Source organism: Neodiprion lecontei, chromosome 4 (assembly GCF_021901455.1).
Source record: "Neodiprion lecontei isolate iyNeoLeco1 chromosome 4, iyNeoLeco1.1, whole genome shotgun sequence".
Lineage (NCBI taxonomy): Eukaryota > Metazoa > Arthropoda > Insecta > Hymenoptera > Diprionidae > Neodiprion > Neodiprion lecontei.
Window position 1 is genome coordinate 19,005,532 of NC_060263.1, and position 21,339 is coordinate 19,026,870.

Here is a 21,339-nt window from a genome sequence, read left to right on the forward strand (position 1 = left end):
GTTATACTTACAATAAATTATTTTAATTCATTTTTCGCGCAATTCCAAATTCAGTAGCTCTTAATGCTCTAATAAAAGCTGTATTACTTTTTATAATTTTCTCATAATCTTCTTGGTAAAATCTGTCGATAAAAACATGATATTAATCCTCGGACAATATCTTTGATGTGTTCTTATACTGAAAATATTTATTACTATTGAAGGTATAACCCGAGGTGGTTAGCGGTGGTTGTTGGAGGTGGTTGGCGGTAGTTGGAGGTGGTCGGAGGTGGACGAGGAGGAGGACGAGGAAGACGAAGAGGACAAGGCGGACGAGGAGGAGGAGGAATTGTGCTCCGTGAATTTAAAATTTTTATAATGTTTAATGGCAATTTTTATTATATTTCATCCAAAATATTTCAAACTTGTCATGCTTACAATAAATTATTTTAATTCATTTTTCGCGCAAGCACAACTTCAGTAGCTATAAATGCGATAATAAAATTTATTATATTATTAATTAACCAACTGATTATAGTTATCCTTACACAATGTTTTTTATGTGTTCTTATACTGAAAATATTTATTACTATTCAAGATATAACCTACGATACGAACACTTTTCTAAAAACAATTCTGCTTCTCTACCCAACGTAGATACTTCATTTGGGACTCGCTAAAACAGCGTTTCGATTCTATGCCTACGAAAATTCAAGATCGAGAGAGCAAATGAAAAGTTGTTGGAATAATTATGAATATTAATATTATGGAATACATCGAGCGCGTGTCGAATAGAGTCCCATTTGAAATGAATAATTCTTTCATTTTTATATTATAGCCGTATTATTGTATATAATCTAGATTGTCTTTACGCAATAGTGTGTTGTAATATTTTTTTTTCTCTTTGATATAGAACGATACAAGAAAATAAACTACAAATAAAAATAGTTGGTGTAATAATATGTCGATTTTATAAGATACAACTACGAAATTTGAAGCCTTAACGATCGTTTCACAAAGCTACGACCTTAGTCGCTCACAAATGGACAATTCATGACAGATGGAGGGCAGATTAATGACCCACTCGCTTAGTAAATTTACAATAATAAAATTACATATAATCAGACTCAGCTAATTAGCAAGGAATATGCGACAAATTATAAATTGTACTAGGCCATGTACCTCAGGTCGCGGCTGTTTGATGCTTCTCGAGATTCGAAGGTAGGTTGCAAAATGATGACGATAATCTCGTTCACTGATGTGATTTTGCACAAGGTACAAGCAACTAGTTCTGTGAAGTCTCGCCGGATGAGTGGGAAGAGGAATACTTTGTACGGCACTGAGAAGGTAGAATGGACTATATCTGAAGTTCATAACTGATGAGCGTTCCGGGCTGACAATAAGCCGTATTGACCTACATATGGAATAGGCCATACCGCGCAGTGTTGTTCGACATAATATCCTTTTTATCACGCATCTGATTTACCACATCTTGGCGGTTTTTTAATTCAAAACTTCGTCTCTCAAATCCACCGAATCCTTACAGTCGAAGAACCGTATCCTAAACTTTCTTCTTGGCGATCTTTATTGAGTGATCGTTACGTCCGGAACTGTACAAATTACTTGTCGCTCGAACTGATATTGGTCGATGTAATTGTAGATCAAGTCACCAGCGCCCCTCGCCCTACCTAAAATTCAAATTCCGACATGTCTTATTTTTTTCAATCTACGTAAGTGCCTCAAAGGAGACAGATATAGCTGTCGGAGGTTTTACATTTTACAAAAATCTTAGATAAATAAAAACGAGTCTAAAAAAATTATGTTTTTCGCTCTTTCTACAAACATTGACATTTTTTCTCGTACCTACCACTGGTAGCAGGTTTGACGCGGTAGGTCTGATTAATCAGTCCACATGACTGATTCCAAGATGTTCCGGAAAATGGATCCTCGATATTCATCAAACACGAAAGCCTCTGAAACAAAAAGCGCGATCGTCACTTCATAACGGATAAAAATAAAATACAAAGCAATGAAAAAAAAAAAAAAAATTGTACAAAAGGAGCTCATAAACTATCTACGTCCTAATCATTAGCGCTGAGTAAAGCTGAAGGAAATGAAGGTCTTATTCAAGCTATCATTTTCATGTTTATTTCTCTGGTTTCAATGTGGCACCATATATTTTTTTTATCCTTCACCCTTCTACCGTGTAAAACATAGGGTTACCTACTGTTGGAGTCTCATGCGGTTACCCTTAAGAAGGCTTATTTTCTCTACATCACGGTCGTGTAAAAGATTTCCTGAGCGGTTATTGTGGCCTGCCGTGCTACAAATGGTACAGAGATTGCACGACTTACCAGCGTTCTCTCGACTAGAACGGTATTACCATTGGTTTCATAGGTCCACCATTTGATGAACAAGTAGGTTGAAACGACCGTAAGTAAGACGCAGAAAAATAATCATTTGTACACTACTGGTTTTGAGTTACTGTGGATAACGGATAAATTTATATACAGAAAAAGGAGAAAGAATAAAACTAAAATTGCAAATAAACAGTGAAACCAAATCATGATGCAAAATGAGTAATTGGCACAAATTTGCAAAACTAGTAGAGAAATAATAAAAGTATAGTTTTCATGGTTACTTCATCCTATGGTTACACATCCTATTCCGTCAGCGGATGCCTTTGGCATACTGGTGCAATTTATACGAAAGGAATATTTCAATAATACAAATCCTTTTTTCCCTAGAATTATATATCACACCCCAACGATAATTCCAAGTCACCCGTTATCATTTGGCATACCTACACATTCCTGATACTAACGAGAAAGTAATTATAAGTACTTTGCCGAGATTTGCGCCTGAAGTATTGCAACTAAAGATACACGAGTGTAATACATGTGGCCGTTCAAGGCGTTCATTTTTTTTAGACGTAATGATTATTTTCGTACAATATTGGTTAGTCTATCGATAACAATCCATTGTTGAGGATTGTTTAACATAGGAATATAATCTGATTGGAAAAATCGAATTATAGATGCTGAGCCCTAATGCAACCCTACTCAATTAGAATAACTAATTTTCAAATCCCTGGACGATTTCCCCTCCATGATTGATGGTAGTTATATTGTCTATCTCCTCTTCAATTCTATACTCAACGCATGCTTTACATGTTGCAAATTGAAATGTAATTACCAAAATTCCATTGGTAACGCAGGCATTAGTACAGGCAATAATTGGCCCAATTGCATTTACTGATATCGATGAAGCTGCCCAATGCCAATTATCCAACACGTGTAGTTCCTGTAACGGGATCACTTCAAGGAAGATTCTTCCTTCTATTCACTAAACTTCTACTGGGATAACAGCAACAGATGATGTATCAAGTTCCAGATATCAGTGAGCAAAGGAAGATACACTGCAACAGAAATGATTCCAAAACCATTTGAAAACGAAGAACATGTCAACGTCAAAAGAAAGGAAGAAATTACATTTCTACATCGATACAAGAAAATGAAAATCAAATGAAATCTAGTATTGAAATTAATTAATATCATATTATAGAAAAAATGCTAGCAGTGCAGTTATCGTATATTTACTCATCACCATTCAATATTCGATTTGGTGCGAATGCACTTGTAGAGATTGAATTGAGATTGTTATAGAGTTGACTAAGAAAAACAAAGGATCGAGTATTAAAATAAATTGAAATTACACTGTAGAAAAAATGCTAACAATTATAGTCATAATATATTTACTCACCACCACACAATATCTGACTTGAGTATGCGCTTGCGGAGATTGAATTGAGAATGTTATGCTTGACTGAGATTCTCCGGTCAGTTTCCAGGCAGGGAAGATGAAGCCTCACACACCATAAACGAATGTTTACATTGTGCTGACGAGTTTTTACCACCATTCAGATTATTCCTTTATGCATATACACCAAAGCGCGTTGTCATACTCGGTCGACTCCGTGGCGTCAATTTTTGGACATTATACCCGAGAGGAATTCCGTCACGTTTCATGACTCTGCAACTCATCCTATATATACCTATATACCATGGTATACTATAATATACACTATATAAATACAGTATAATATACGCCTTGAATAGTAGGTATATGAAAATATATATTGATTACGAACTGTGTGCTCAGGATGTTTACGAGCAAACACTTTTTCTCCTCTACCTCTTCCTCCATCTCCTCCTCCTTCTTTACAGCCTACCTTTGGAACGTAGGTATAACGTTCTTCGGTTTTCCTAATGGACGTGGATTGAAACGTGTTCGGAATCAATTCCCTCACCGTGTAACGATCCCCGGGTAAGATGTGTGTGTAGTAGGTCAAAGATCAGGAGGTCTTTAAAAGATTTCTGTCGAATTAACCGTCCAACATCGCATCGCGTCATGCAGTAAAGTTTTCTTTACTTTTACACATGGCACGAATTGAGCAACACTCAACTCCAAATGCGGGTGTAACGAGATTAAATAATATCATCCTCGGTGTATGTTATGTTGCGAATGTTATACAGATGGTGAAAAAGCATCAACGTAAACGATACAGATTATACACGGAGCTTTGAGCCAATAAAAAAAAAAACAAAGGTACTGAATTCCCAAGCGTTTCAAGATTCGAGTGATAAAAAAGGCAGATTACTATAGTGAAATACTGTTTCCGGGTGAACGTAATAATAAACGACAAATTGCCAGGAATATTAGAAACATGATTGAAAATATAAGTTATTGGACGTTGTTACTAATAAAGATGACACGATTACATTTGAAACTAAGTGAGCCATCACGTCTCGCTTTTCAAAGTAACTTGAAAATGAGGAACAGCATGTACATGAATTTCTCTGACAATGACTCATTCTTGAAATCCTTCAAGAACTCGTGGCAAACTTCCGAAATTATTTCAAACCTGTGTGTAATAATATGACCTGCGGTTAAGATCCTTTGAAATTGATTGAAATTCCCGAAAACTACGTGAAATTTGAATAATAACAAAATTTGGGGATCTCGTGTTCATTGAAGCTGAACAGTAACCAACCCGCCGCGTCACGAGGTTTGCCTTTACATCCACGGTGAGATGCAAAGGTTGGACTCAGCGATGCATTATGGTTAACATCAGAGTATCGAAGCGTTTGGGAAAACCCGAATGATCGGTAAATTATATCGGGCTGAAACCAGCCAGGTATAAAGTAATATCGCGCATGTAATTAGCAGCCAAAGTGATCACGTCGGTTGGGCGTTATATTTACCCCGCGGTATGCATGGGGTGTTACGATAACCACAACAACGCATGTGGCCAGCCAACAGCCGGCATCAAAGTGCGTTTATCACGCGTGGGAATGACGCAGGAGTAACCGTTTGAAGTTCGGGCTGTTGTGAATATAGCTACGCGTACATACCAGGAGTTTTCCGTGAAACTCTTTGGTCAACGCCAGAGAATAGGCAACCGGAGCTACATTCTGAATACGCAAGAGCAAAATCCGAGCGAGGTTGCCTATCCGCAGGCGCCGAGTGGCAGGTTTCAGGGAAAACTCCCGGTACGTGTGCAGCCATAAGCGATCTCATCTGTTCCCGTAATTGAGCAAAAGTCCGCACCATGCGAGGGGGGGGGACAGTAAATCTTCCGGCTTATCGCGCCGCGAACGGAAACAATGATGACGCGGAACGCACGCTGGGCGGTTTCCTGTCCACGCAGACACTTCAAAGGATAGAGGGGGAGTAAAAATATTGGACAATCGAGTGTTATTCCCCGCGAGAATAGCTCCTGCTCGACCTTCAAACTTTATTTATCACCGCAACGCAGCCGCTAAGCGCTGCGCTCTGCAAGCTCTAACAAAAGTGCAGCACTGCGAGGTCCAGTGATGAATAGTACCGACGACTTTTCTGCAGGGACGTCAAACCGCGAAGAAGGGCGAACGCAGCGGCGGCCGGCATTCCGTAATGCGACGTTGGGTCAGGTTAGGATCGAAGAAAGCTTCGCTGCAGGAGATAAAGGAATATATAGTGCTTCCTTAAGGGGACACGCCGCTGATGTTTACATTGAGCGACGTATATTGCACTGCTGCATAGTTGCACTCGCCGCTATAGGTATCTATTATTCTTATGCTGTTGAATTTTTCAGTACCCGATAATACAGTTCGCGAATTCTCATTCAACTGAACCGTAAACTCAATTTACGCAAAAGTTTTGTCCACCGAGAAAAAAACTGAGGGATTTTCACCCTAGATTTTGACACTGAAGATAATTAGTTTTTTAACGAAATCATTTGGCACATAATCGTAACAAAGAACAATATCATTCGTGTTGATTTCTTGAAAAATCTGGTAAAATAGGTATCGTCGTGACAACGATTCAAACAGTGCTGGAATATACAAGAATATTCGATACAAGTAACTTACTCAATATGATTATAGTTGGCGATACCACATTTTTCTATAATCGCTATCGCAGAGCATAATATATTTTTTACCAGGTCGTAATCATACAACTGTAGAAGCCTAATTAGCTCACTTCGATATTTTATTTCTTTTAATAAATTATGCGTGTGGTATAGACTCCGCACGTTTTTCCAAATTGACTCCGAAAGAATGGTAAAAGTGTTGAACATATTCCTTATATGTTGTGAACGATAACGGCGTCGTTTGGACAGAGTGAGAGTGAATTGAAAAAGGACGCCCGCAGGACCATTTGAGTGCCCTTGAAAGGTTATTCAGATGTTATCTCATCTGACAGAAAGAAAATATAACAAGAATTTTCTAATCTTAATTCGAGCATCTTGACCGACGGCATATGTAGCCTGCCCGAAAGGACCAAATCTCCTGGAACCTGATACACGTGATTTAAAATCGTTCCGTTTCGTCGCTTAGGCAGGGTATATAATATATGTACAGTATATTGCCGTAGGTATAGTTATACTTATAAATCTACATCTGGAACCGGGGCTTAGAGACAACTTTTTGTACGCCACGTTATTTATGTATGTATGTATATGTGTGACACGTTCCTACTATACTACCGTATTCTTTAGAATCTCGTCTTAGACAGAACTATCATATTAAAACCCCGATATTCCTATACCGAAACTGAATTAATAAGAAGCCTAAAACTAATTTTTCTGAAACGGTAATAATATTAAACAATGAAAGGATCGATATCGAATATTTAAAATTTTCAGAATGTGAATCAATAAATGTCCAAGTCGTTTATATAACTTACAACTAGCTAGCAGTTCTAGAAAAATGAATTATATAGTACAGTCACAGAAACCAGACATCCAAATTACTTTAAATATTATCGTGCAATAGAGACTGTTTCAAATCAGTTTATGATCAGCAAAGTACTGTATAATTATCTTTCGTCTGCAGGTAACAGCAGTTTTAACTATTAACCTTGTAAGAACCGTGAAAGATGAACAATGCATGGTTCAACGTTTACTGTACGCAATACATTCTGCATCTGCTTGTTTTAGTTTCAGGCTGCGGAAATGCTTAGCGCATTAATTATAACGACAATCCGACATCGGTCTTTCAACCTCTCCTTAGCAGATCTCCTGTGAAGATTTTGATTAGTATTAAAGATAAGAGCAGCCCGCGCGTGTGCGTGTCGTGTATAGGTCATTACCGATAATGAATATGTGGGAAAGATGGGATCGGTAATATTCCCCTCGCACATACATAGATATATCACAGCCGAATCTTTCGCTCTTTCAACTTACAATTAGGAGCTATATTTTAGATGAAATCTAAATCAATATATAATTGCGTTAACGGTAAAACAGCTCAGCGGGTGTTTATCTGTTTGGTATGAATGCGCTCGATCGGTAATTCGTAATTCGAAATGATCGTTACATTCGAGGGAAGCGGCGCGCGCCGCCGACGCCGATCCCGTGATCACGCCTTGCAGCCGACTTCACGCGTCTCCGCGCACACGCATTCGGGCTCCCCTTTGACCCCTAAGAACGTAATAACACAGTTTCGTCTACGGATGTTCGCCGCGGGTTCGGCTGCAGCTTTCTCACCGGGACGAACCGATCGGCCCGAAATCTTGCGCGTGGGTGTGCCTTTCCACTTACGTACACTTCACCGACACCACACACGGCCGCAGACTCCACCGCACTTCGGTAGATCCTCTTATGCCGTCCACCCGCCCCGCGCTTAATCCCCAGAAACACGCGCTACGGAAAACTCGCAGCGCATCGGCTGAAACGTAGCACAAACAACCGACGGATTTAAATTGGGCAAAGCAGTGTTCCAAAAATCAATAACACACACGCGCACGTATACGTTAAGAGAAATTTTTAGTTCCGGTTACCGCTCAGTCCTTAATTGTCTTCATTTTTTACCACAATCGAAAAATATAGTTCTAGGTAAAAAATGAAAATTAGTTTTGTACCTGTTACCGGAAAGTCTAGTATCCGTTACTATTCTTTCTCGTTACGATCACTGTTACTATATTTTCTTGTAACTGTTGGGAAAATTTAACGCTTGTGCAACAATAAATTGACGCTAAAGCCTTGTTTAACTAAAAAAGTAGAGTAAAGCGAGCAAACTGATTATGCGTTGCAATTACCAAAGGGATCGACAATAGCGCAAAATGGTTACGCGTACCTCGTTTTTCGTAATCCCAACAATATTCAAACAGTTTATTTAACGATACCTGTTTTACTCAATTTTTCTAGTTACGGTAACAAATGAAATTTTTCTCAGTGTATCAAAGACATAGAAATAGTCAAACCCATGGTACTAAAAATAACTGCGGATCTTTACAAAAGGAAGAACGGTGGTACAGTCTTTGCTTTAACTCAATGTGATTTTAGCGTGCTGTACAGCATAAATATTGAAGTCACCATTTATAGAACTTGTTTGATTCACGGGTTTTTGGTCATTAAGAAATCAATTGTATGATGAACGGAAGCGATTAAATTTGAGAAACTCGAAGTTTTTTCAATACTCAAAAAATATGTTGTTACAAGTCAACTGTCGCGTTGAAATGTTTCCAATTCACTGTAAAGTTTACAGTTCAATAAGTTTGAAAGTTTTTCAGTAGAAAACAAAACGGCAAACCAAAAACGAAATATTTCCACGAGGTTAACGAAGATTACATGTTACACTTGTATGACTGATATATTTTATAAGATCGTTAGGCGCGTATTGGGAGCAACCGAAATTCAACGTGACACATTCAAGCGAAGCAAGAGGTTCTCTTCCAAATGAATTAATACGTCAGATGTGGAAACGAATAGTTTGAAGATTTTTTTTATCCGAAGTTTTTATTAACAGGCCAGTGAACAGTAAAAACGGGCACGGATCATATACAGAAACACACCGAATGTAATGCACTCAGGGCTCTCTGGAAGCAGAATGTCTCGTCATGATGCAATAGTTTGTATTTTCAAATATTAGTCGACGTGAGATTTCAAGTTCGATACTAGCGATGCGATAAAGTTTCCGAGCATCGCTCCTTATTTAGGAACCTGGAATTCCCCGGTACGCGAGGAATTCCAACAAGTCCAACGAATACTGAAGTATCCGCAATATTGCGCCAAGTCCTATCCAAAACTCGTCTTGAAAAGCGATTTCATCGATTGACGAAAATTTCTCGCAACTCCAATTAGCAACGTAACTTTTAAGACGTACGTCATAATTCATTCCGGGAAGGGTGGCTATGCAGTTTTGCTGTAAAATTAAGGCGAGTACCGAGCTTGAAACAGTTCAGTAAACGCTAATCGTTCCGAATTGTTTCCGATCTTTCTTCCATGTACACGTACTGGTTTTACTATTCAGTTGCACAACTATGCGCAGGGTTACAACTCTCCGTTTTAAAGGTTCATTAGGGGGGATGCTGACTCAGAAATTCCCGGTATTTCATCATAATATTCCGTACATCCTGGGTTACCAGGAGGGAAGTACCATTACTCTCCCATAGCTGTTGAATTATGTTGTTGGGGATTCGCGGATAATTCTGAAAAGTCTATGGCTCAGGCCTTGTGAGTTCAAAAGCGTTTATGGTTTTCACTTCATCGACGAAAGATATCAAATATTTTCATTTCAATCGGACAGAAAACTTGATCTATTTCCCCGGCACATCGAAATTGACAATAGCGAATCTAATAACAAGGAGTGAGACGTCTGTACGAAGAGGATATTCTTTTCAAAGGAGATTGGTTTTCCGTTAAGTATCTTCAGGTCCCCTGATTTTCGAAGCTGGAGGGAAAAATTGCGAGTGTCAAAAAAAAAAAAAAAAAAAAAATTAATTGAATTCGGCTGATTAAAGACCAGGTAAAAAAAATGGCTCAAAAATTTTCGGGAACAGGGATATGGCTTGTAAGTGTTCTTCATCTGTAATTTCTATCCATGCACAAAAAGAAGAATCAAAAGTAAATTTTAATAAACAAATTCCAAGTGTCAAGGAGAAAATTCTTTATAACCCCAATCGAGAGTTGCAAGTACTTTAGATATTGATGTCACCGTTCAATGAAGTTTTAGTGATAATATACAGTCTCAGCAAGAATTTTTGCTGATAAAAGCAACATCTTCACTCAAATAGCAAATACTTTGCAAAATCAGCAGAGTGATCTTCCCAGTTATTCATACCTAGATAAATTACTAATTTTGAATACCATGCAGTCCCTCATCATTGTCATTTTTTAACATTTGCAAAAAACACAATTCCAGATACGGTATCAAAATGAGTTTTCCAACCGTAACTAGAATATCTAGTATGTGATAGATACCGTCAGTTTTGATCGTGCAGATCACTCGAACTATATTTTTTTCCAATTATCGCGATAATTTGACGACGATACCCTATGTAACTGGTAAAACGCAGTGAGTTAAAAAAAAAAAAAAAAACAGATTCACCGTAGCAGTAACCAGAAAATCTAGTTTCGGAAAACGACATTCGAAACGTTGTTATACCGATAACGATTTGACACGAAACCATGAAAAACAGAAGCGCTTCGAGTTCTTCATAACCGTCCCTCATTCGTCACTGAAACTTGCAGTTGCAGCGAATAATTAATTTCCTCAACTATATCCCCGATGTGTTCATCCCCGCGTCTCGCTTCGCGAGGGGGTTGAAGATCGGCGTCGTATCGCGTTGCTTCGTCGAGGAGCCAAAGCCCCTCCAGGAGGTCGTATCGCGTGACAGTGACAGAGGCCACGAAGGTATCGGTGGTAAGGTTGTCACGCCCGCATTGCGGAGGACGGGCGGTAGCCTGAGGATTTCGGGATGTCGCATCGGTGGAGTAAAGGGGGGCGGATATCAAGTCGCGAAAATCGGTGCCGGAGACACGCGGACTGGAGTGGAATACGGACGCGGTACGACGACTCGCGTAGGAACGACGTGCATACAACGTAAAGAGGACGGACACGTGATATCCCGGTCTCCTCTTTCTCGGGCCCCGTCGAGGCGACGGGCCCAGCAGCGCGGCCTTCTCAGTGAGAGGACCGCGAGCCGCGCCGGGCGCATCGTTCACCGAGAAGTCCTCTCAGCCGTTCCTCCGGAACCTCGAAGCGTGCTTCGCACTGTCACCTGACCGTCAGGACTTCCGAGTATCCGCGCACCCTTCGACCCTCTTTGATTCCACCCACCCTGAACGACTCGACGAATTTCCCGGAGGATCGCTTTACCGACCAAAAATCGGACCGTCGGATCGTCTTTTCCGGATTTTGTTTTTAGACACCGAATATTTGAGAAAAAAAGTTACTCAAGGTTTTTGGTTGACTTTATTACTACGCGGTAAACGGACTGAACTACACGGATGCCGGTGATCAATGTTTGTTTTCCCGAGTGATACTGATTTGTGGACTGTGATAGAAACGTGGAGTGATGATCGATCCGTTTATACGTGTGATAGATCGATCGATGAGAGATACTGTCACGAAAACTTGGCGATGCTTGTTGGAAACGACATTTTTTAAGGATTAACCCCGGTCCGAGGTGAGTGTCGTTTGTCAAAATGAGGATACTGAAAGCTTTTGTTGTGATCGGTAAATTTTGCTTGTCCAGTTATTGGAGAATAATTACCGATTAACAAAATCAGACATTAATATTGAAATATAGTATAGGATTCGTTTCGCACCAGTTCTGGTCAAGTCGCGGTATCATTTGAAGAGCGGAAATCCTACCAAAGAGTATATGGCAAACCCGTCAAAGCTCGAATGGTTACGAAACGCTTTGGAACGAATCCTCATGCCGCTAGTATTATTCGTAAGGGTGCAATAAGAAATATCCGTACCAACTGAAGATACAAAATATCTGTGATCAATATCACTAACCGCCGTAACTTATCATGAACTGTAGAACTTTCGTACATGGTCTAATATACGATTTGTAGTAAGAAGTATCTGGTCAATGAAACTGGCCATTTTAATTTTTTTTTCATCTCCAATAGGAAAAATTTCCCTAAATTATAGTCACGATAAAGTTGTAAAATGATTGTTTTCATTTTTCACCATAACTGAAAAACATTGCTTAGAGTATAAAACCGAGACAAGTTTTGTAGCTGTAATGAGAAAATCTGTTATCGACAATTATAATAACACTAAACAGTTTAGTTCGGTTAAATATCAAATTTTCTTGTAATTGCACCAATATTTGACTGTTATTGCAACGACACTTGTTTCACGGTAATTTCTGAGTGACTATAAAGATCCGAAATTTCTCTCAGTGAAGCGGTATCGATTGTAAAAATAATTGAAAATAACAATATCCACACGGCGCTGTGTTCAATGGATCGAGAATCCAGGCCTGCTGCAGAAGGACGGCGTGATAATTGTCCGAGGGATTTCGCGCTCTGAAAGTTAATTGCAAATGACTTTACCAATAAACGTATGTGTAACGGTGTAATGCAATGCTGCTACTTACGCGTTGCCTCTACATGTATGGAGTATGTCTAATACGGCATACAACGTTACACGATTCTGCGGTCCGGACAGTGGGTTCAAACTCTCCTTTTTATGTATCCGGCTCGCATTGCCACCGCGGTGAACTTCATCTCGCGATTCAATTAAACGGTTCATTCGAAAATTATACCTTCAATTGGTCCATTACAATGCTCGACTATCGCCAGTTCGTGCAAACCTCAAAAAGTCTACGCTGCCCGGGGTGTATTTCATACGAGGACACGAATCGATGCAAGAATTATCAATTTCATTAGAAAGCTCACCTTTGCTCAACCAAGTCCTAACCGATTCCTTGTTCAAACTAAAAGAGAGAGAAAAAAAATGAAAAAAACACAGTCAAATAAAATCTCAGAAGTTTATTCAAACGAATGTAATTGAGTTGAATTTTATACGAACGATATTTCCTTGATGCAGAAAGACAGTTCAAAAATCTACGAAACTTGGATACTAGAAGTCATTGATAGCTTCATAGAACGATTGCATTGAGAGATAATTTGTTAATTTTTTTTTTTTTTTTTTAAAGCTGGGTATCTGCGTGTCGTTAAATTATAGTTGATTTTGATACCAAACAATTTTTTTGTCAATTGCAAGAGCCACTGGTATTGTAAAATTGGACAGAATAAAATGAAAATACTTGTGCTTCTCGTACAAATTCATTTCACTGTGATACGTGAGAATAATTCGTGATATTTGACGTCAGATCATAGTTACTCACAATTCAGAGCGATTTGAGAGACTAATTCCTCTTTTAGTGAGTAAGTTGAGAGCTGAGTGACATTTGGCGGCCATACGCTGAACCAGAAACTAGATATTTCACGAATCGTAAGCTCAGCGGGAATTGGTCTAATTGAAGATCGATGGAACGATGGAACTTGAACACAGAAGTCATATCCGACGCTTTTTTGTGGACCTAAACTATTTTTACACGATACTTCCGGTAACCTCGTGCGATACAAGATCGATCATCGCGTATGTGTCGAGTGCAACCGAAACGCCCAATCTTTTGCTTCTAATTAATTGTCTCGCTGGCTGGGTTTAATTTTAATTAGTCACCGACCCACGCGTTTGTTATATATAATGTACAGATGCACGTATACTCGAATAGAATGAAAAAAATCTTGTCGATCCCTGCTTAATATTAATCTATGCGTATAACAACCGTTCACCCTTCTACCGAGCTATATATCCATCTACGAGATGAGATACATATGAGAATTGAGTTATTAATCCCCCGCTATCTTCGATCATCGGCTCAGAGATGAAACGATCATGTTCACGGTATAAATACGCCCACTGTCGTCGAGGTTAATGATGATTATTGATAACGGCTGCGCAGGTGCTCGTCTTTGCCTCATCAGGGGGTTTCAGCCAATTTCAACCCCCGCGAAATACGCTCGCACGTGCTGCTCGGTCGATACAAAAGGAACCTTCAATCTATTCGCGTCAGAAGATGTCACCGGCCATATGGAGTCGACATTTCTCGAACAACGGATATTGACTTAAGGTACCTGGTATAACGGAATTAGTCATCGTAGAATTGTAAAAAGAATAAACGCAAACAATACTAATAATCTCGCTTCTGGTTCGCCAAAAACATTGATACTTCTTATTACTTTCATTCCAGGACAGTCATACATTGAGTATTTATTAAATTATTATATTCGTAAGCTACGAAGATCTCTGCAATAACATAATAAACAAAATCTCAGATGTCACTGCCTGATTTCAAATCACTTCAAATTACTTAGATTTGTTCGATTTCACTTTATGTTTGTATATAAAATGGCTTATTTTATTCTGAAGACTATTTTTTACAAAGTCACCGAAGCAGATTTTATTTCACATTTAGCAGTCCATTGAATATTGCCTTTTGTCGATTATAAACAATATTGGTGTAACATTGTAAAACAGATTTTGAACAATTTTGAAGTGTTTTCAAATGAAACGTGGATATCTATAAGCGTCTGTACATAATTTTTTTCAGTACTTTTTTTTTCCTGTATTCTCCAAGAAATCATTATTATTAAATTACGAATATAATAATTCGATAAATATTTAACGCAGGACGATTTCGCAACGAAAATTAATATAAGTTATCGATATTTGGCCAACCAACCTCCGCCTAAGAAAATAAGAACTACCTGTTTCCTGATGAAAATCTTTGGGTTTCGAGTATACCTTGTCGTTCTAATTGGTCCACGAATAGAATTCGGGTGTGTATTTTTTGTTAGCCAGCTTGTTTGTTGAGCGCTCCGCGATCATCGACGGAGGTAGAAAAAAAAAAGAAGAGAGTAAACCGTTCCTGAGATCATGTTTGAGAGATATTCTTACACAGAGACCGTAACAAATTCCATGTACCAATAGATCACCGTACATAAATCTGTCTCTTCGTGTCGTTCATAAATCTAGTTTCAAGGGAGCTGCTTACGCTGGCCGAAGCCGAAATATTATTTCTTTCGGCGTTTCGAAAAACAAAAGTTGCATGGTGGAAATTGTATCGTTGGTTAATTATCAAAAATTTAGATAACAACCGGTTTCATTGAAGTACACATTTTTTCGCATGATAAAAAAAAATTTTCAACCTTGTTTTCATCGACGTTTATTCGAACGAATAAATTTTCCCGCTGAGAATTCAACTTTGCTACGTTATTGTCGATATCTGCTCGTTAAAAAAGGTTGAGAAAATTTGGCCTCACCTTCTGGTGAAGTTTACACGGACGTATAACGTCGAAAATGAAAAATTTCACGTCACGACGCAGGTGCAGTTAGTATAACATTGTAGAAAATAATGGTAAAAGTTGATGCAGGCGTTGTGCTAGCCGTGAAACAGGGTTAAGCCGAGATATGAGAAGAAAAGAAGAGAAACCAAAGCCATTGGTACAATTCATTTTAACCTCTTTTCAAGTCTGCGGGGCATTCGTATTCAAATTCTGAGCTTTGAGGTAAGGTGGGCATGCATAATTCCTGCCCGCCTCCGCCTCTAACAACGCGGTTCAGAAGAGCACGTAATCCGTGCGCAATCGTTTAGGAATAACGGACGGTTGTTTTACACTCCGCTCTTCGTCCTCGTTTTTTAATAATTTAAAAATCAGCGGGCGCCGAAACTCACTCGCCTCATTCTTAAACCTCAACTGGATGATATTACAAAGATATTAGGTCCTCTCAATTTTAGATATGATATATATATATATATCATAATAGTTAAATATAATTAAATATTTATTTGCTTTTCTCTTTATTTCCTTGTTTTTATTATTCTGGGAAGGAAAACTTGTTGAAATTATTACGCGTTCGTCACCTCATCGATGAAACTTTTCCTAACCAACGTATTACCGAAAAATATGTTCAACAGAAATTAGCGAATTTTTACGAACTACAACTTTCACATATTTTCACTATCAGATCGTTACGTATATGAATAATTTTTTTTTTCTTACCAGGATAATTGATTTCGTGCTTTAATTGACATTGAAAATCAATTGAGTATAAGCTAATGCCGTAATCCCATTTATCCCTGACATAAGATAATAACTATCGATCGAATTAATACTCAAGTCTGTTAATTTAACCAATTAATTTTAATTTTTTTTAAACCGTACACATATGTGAAATACTTGGATATCTCGGTATGAAAATTGTCGTTATTCTCTTGTAGTAAATCATCGAATATTCGTGTGAAATTTTTTTGAGGCATAAATCATTTACGTGTCACTTTACCTGAGAGTAAAATAAATCGACTTTATTACAATCACGTACCTTACGGACCACGTATATACTCGCAAACGATTATTCACCTAGTTTATACGTGCACACCCTCGATCGGTGCCTCGAAAAAAGTGAATATAAAAAAATGTTAATACGACTTATGTATTTTTCATGCGGTTAACGAGGTGAAATGAATACAGCGGGAGAGACAGGAGAATGCTCTCTTCTGAATTTCTCGTTTTCTCGACCCCACTGCGCCAGCCGTTTAAAATGAACAAAAAATAAATAAAAAAAAAATAACAATAAAAATTCTGAATCCGAACCTGCGATCCTGATCTCTGTATATAATTATCAGCTGTTTGTCCGACGGCAATAAAAACAGATAAATAATAAATCAATTACGTGAAATGAGAAAAATTGGACTTGCGGGAATTTCGCGTCGAATTCGCAACCCTTCGATGGAAAAATTCATTCTCTCGAGATGTTCGTTAAACATCGGGTCAAGCGCAGCGGGACACCCGGTATGCAGAAAATGCTTGTAAGCATGCCCTATTACGCGTTTAAACTGTATTACAATACAATGGAATGGCGGTGACCCGCTCTATGTTAACCTTGAATGTTATACTCTCACAGCATGGATGCTGCGGCTACCGAGACTGTGTTAACGTTAGGACCGCTTAACCGCCCGCTTCGGTTGCAGCGAGTTTCCTAATTCCTTGTTTCAGTTGGAATGCTTTCAATCTTGTCAAGTTCAATCTAAAACGAGTCGAATTTTCATCGGTACACTCTAATTACTCAGCTTTTCATCCATTTAAAGTGAATACAAATGTAGTTCGTTGAATTAAGAGGGTGATACAGTCAGTTTTTACCGACCGAGTAAAATTACACTCATTTTATGTTTTATCAAAACGTGCGTATCGCTGATGTGAAAATATCGCAGTTGGCGTAATTCTACATGCAATGCAGCCGAATACAAATGTCCAAAATGAATTTTTTCTTACGCAACAGTGATGCCGAAAAATTTATTGCAATAATTGAATTACCAGTTATTGCAGAGATGCATTTCCACGAGTTATTCTTACATGAAATAAAAAGTTTTTCCTTAATTTTTTTCGACATTGCATATTGGCTTTGATAGTAGTAAAACTGACATTTTACTCAGTTGATAAGAATTGACTGTAGCATCGTCTTAAGAATGATCATTTACGCGACTCAAGTCTTTTCGAACAAACAATCTGGTTCTGTTTAAACATGCTTGTCAAAAATAATCGACAATTCGACGGTGAATTCGAATGATTTTCGCTACTTCGAATCTTATTTCGTAATAATCTTCACTATAATTCTCTATAATCCAATTCAAGGAAGGTTGTCTCGTAAATTCATAAACGTACAATTGTCATGTTAACGAAGATCTCTCAGGCAATCATTGAATGTGAAATAAACCGTACCATTGACTCGTTTGCTAAAGAAAGAAAAATAAACATACGTTTTACACAGTAGTATAATAATTGGTTAAAAATTGTCAACAGTCGAAATCGTCAGTCTTCAAAATTTTTATCTCTGCTCTCTTTATTTTGCCTCACGTCAAAGATGAACCGTTTCTTTTAATCGAATTCAGGTTGATCGACCTCTCAGTCGCAATTCTCATTTATTTATTACTCTCTGGCAATCTATCTAATGAATGGTAAGCGCCTCGCTTTTAAAAGACGATGTGCACAGCCTGGGAAGGAATATGCACCTGCAGCCTGACTTATACTTGTTAGCTGCACAGTGTCCAGACTTTACTCTCAAGTCGCTTGGACCCCTCGCGTAGATAGAACTTTGATAAAAGCGAGCAAGCAGGCGGATTATATCCATGCATAAAATGCGCGCGTGTGTGTGCAAAGGTAGGTTTGCAAACGGTCTACGCGCCCGACTTAACTTTATATACCGGCTAATCGTCAATCTCAGATCGTTCCTAGCAGAATGCAAATATCCGTGTGCCGAACACGGACAACTTCTCGGCTATCATTCGAGAGCCAATTCAGTGTAACGGTCAAACGATACGGGCGTCTGCTTGTCAACGATCCTTTTCACGCATGTTTTTCAAATTTTTTTTTTTTTTTTTACTTCACTCATTCTAATTAATACGATTTTTTCAACGAACTTAACTAAACTCAATTATTCGAACTGACTTGGTAAATCAAACGACAAAATGAATGAAACAAATCAATGTTCAATTTGTATAGATCATATATTACAAATGTTTCGTTTCAGAGTAATATATATTATACGTATTATACTTGAATCAAAATCAACGAACCTATTTTGCAGAGATTTTAAATCAATGATTTCGATTCAGTCAACCATGAAGATAAATATTACATACGTATTGAAATGAAACGAACATAATACCTGAGAAAAATTAATATTTATCTTGGAAAAATTTTCCGATATCACCGATTAAATTTATTGCCAACGTAAAAAAAAAACTTCATGTGTCTAATAAATTTGCATGTATAATTCATTATCCCCACTTTTTTTTATAAATTTTTGTTCACTTTTTTTGTTGTTGCCTTTTCTGTGTGTACAGGATACGAATGTATTTGATAATTTAATTAGTCGTGATAATTTTATTACCTATCATATAATGCGCAGCTATAATATTCAAATGGGAGTTGGGTTTCAACAGCCTGTGAAATAATTCTAGAAGTCGATGATACAAGAATATTGAAACGAGACTGAATACGAACAAAAAATTGTAAGAGAAAAAAATTACCGAGAAAGAAATACATATGATTACCACTCGTCGACGACGAATGGCTTAACCAAATTTGATTGATGAATTAATCTTGGCGTCTAGATTTTTTTCTAAACTCCTTTCTTATCCATCAATTAAGATCTCGGTGTGAGTGAATTTCACGTGTTCCGGCTCCTCGTAACAACAACGTTCGTATCGAGAAGCACACGCGAGAACAAAAAGAAGTCAACAAGCCGGCGTGATAGATGAATGCGTTATTTTTTCATCTCTTCTTCGCATGACAAACCTTGCATAAAATCATCACATGTTTAATTCGATACAGTTTTGTAAGCGCTTGAATTGAGACGTCGCTCACTCAGCGAGAGGCTAAAACCTGTATATTATAATATCTATGACAGGGGTAAATTTTCCATTCATCTTCCTGGTTAATTAAAAGAAATTCTACAACATTTTTCATTATTTGACACACTTTTTTACTCATGTCGGAACGAATCCAACGCGTATGTGCAACGTCACATCCACAACAATCCGTATCCAAAATACCCACTCATGGGAAGATGGGGCGTTATAGGGGGGCGATTCTTGGTGTTTTCCTCGCATGGAAGGCGGAGAGAGATTCGGGCTTGTTGCTCGTCGGTCTGGCCTGACCCCGTAATTATATGCTACACACGGCGTTCAGGCCTGAAGGATCAGAGGTCAGGGTTATAAGCTGCACCGCAGGACACGCGATCGCGATGTATTGAAAGAAAGGCCGTTCAAGCACAAGCGCGTATCAGATTTTCCGAAGCTTTTCGGCGAAAGGAGAAAAACGGGAACTGGAGCAATTTTTTCCTCCTTTTTCCCTTTTCCATGTTTTCATTGACTGCAACCCGGAACCCGGTGACTGATTTACGGTTCGAAACCACCCTTCAGGATTCTTATACATCAATTCTTTCAAAAGCAAAAAGTACACGTTTCATTTTAAGCACCTACTATTCGTGATAAAGTAAAGTTTTATTATATGTAATATGTAACATAATGATGAAACCAAAACTGAGAACAGATGAATTACTATTTTTTGATTTATGCAACCGTTGGATCGATGATTTATTCTATCTGTTGTGTCATCTTCGTGTTTAACGATCGTTCGCAATTATCTTTACAAGCTCAAAAAAAAAACAAAAACAAAAAAAAAAAAGGAAAAAAAAACATTTGATTACGAACTTATACGTCACAAAAACAGCAACAGAATTGACAATTCGATTGAAATAAAGTTTGCCTGGGATATTTGTCGAGGGTGAATTTAAATTGAAACCAGCGGATACACAATTCCATCAGCTGCAAGTGAGAAATCTCAGTAGCGGAATTATTAACGGCTGCAACACGATTCCTTCATTCTTGGTATTTTAATTAAGCTTTTTTGCGGTTGTTCGTGTTTACGCGTTTTCTTCCTCGTCCGGACTGCGGATAGAGGAGTGTTACTTGCCACTTCGTCTAGGACGTATCAGGACACTCTGCACGAGTCTCCCGGAACAAATGTAAATCCCGTCCGAAGCACCGAGCTCACCCCGTGCAATCCTGCAAAAGGACCACTGCAACGAAAACTCGGAGCTATAGCTGGGTGAGAATGGAACGGTGAATATTTATATCTCTCGCTCGCGTGCCGTCACTTTTTCCGTCACTCCAGCCTCGCTTCCTGCTCTCGAACTCCGGATGCTCCCAAGTATCGCTCAACGTTCCAAAAGTCCTAACGGAACAAACGATTCAACGATGCGATTCGAGCTTGTAGAGTTTCCTTCCTCTTCGTTGAAAATGATCCCAAAATTGTCTGTAAGAAAACGAAGAAATCAAAAATATTAGTTTTTATAATAACAAGTTGACGGTAAAATTTCGTGAATTTATGAATCAGTTTATTTGGGACTAGGTACAATTCAAAATTTATCGTTCTGTTGTTAAAGAAGCTTTTTCTCGTTTCCTCGTAAAGTTTCATAACCTTAACTCAAGTTCCTTTAATTA

At 38.3% G+C, this 21,339-nt stretch overlaps 1 protein-coding gene and 2 long non-coding RNA genes across 4 annotated transcripts in view; 1 reads left to right on the forward strand and 2 right to left on the reverse strand.

Annotated features, from left to right (window-relative positions):
• Positions 1-429: 429 nt before the first annotated feature.
• On the reverse strand, positions 430-4,021 carry LOC124293842. Its single transcript, XR_006903714.1, has 4 exons — positions 3,742-4,021; positions 3,175-3,397; positions 1,847-1,952; positions 430-1,667 (listed from the first exon to the last, which is right to left on the reverse strand). It is a non-coding gene; the product is annotated as an uncharacterized LOC124293842 (long non-coding RNA).
• A 7,448-nt stretch (positions 4,022-11,469) lies between these two features.
• Positions 11,470-21,339, forward strand: part of LOC107223681 (unconventional myosin-IXb) — a 49,552-nt gene continuing 39,682 nt past the window's right edge. Inside the window, exon 1 of the mRNA XM_046738050.1 lies at positions 11,470-11,934. The gene's annotated coding sequence lies outside the window, so the exon portion shown is untranslated. The remainder of the gene's footprint in view (positions 11,935-21,339) is intronic.
• LOC124294118 overlaps positions 20,342-21,339 on the reverse strand; it is a 35,679-nt gene continuing 34,681 nt past the window's right edge. The window contains exon 5 of one of the 2 annotated variants that reach the window (XR_006903979.1): positions 20,342-21,151. This is a non-coding gene — a long non-coding RNA (uncharacterized LOC124294118). The remainder of the gene's footprint in view (positions 21,152-21,339) is intronic. The other variant, XR_006903980.1, reaches the window with a different exon arrangement.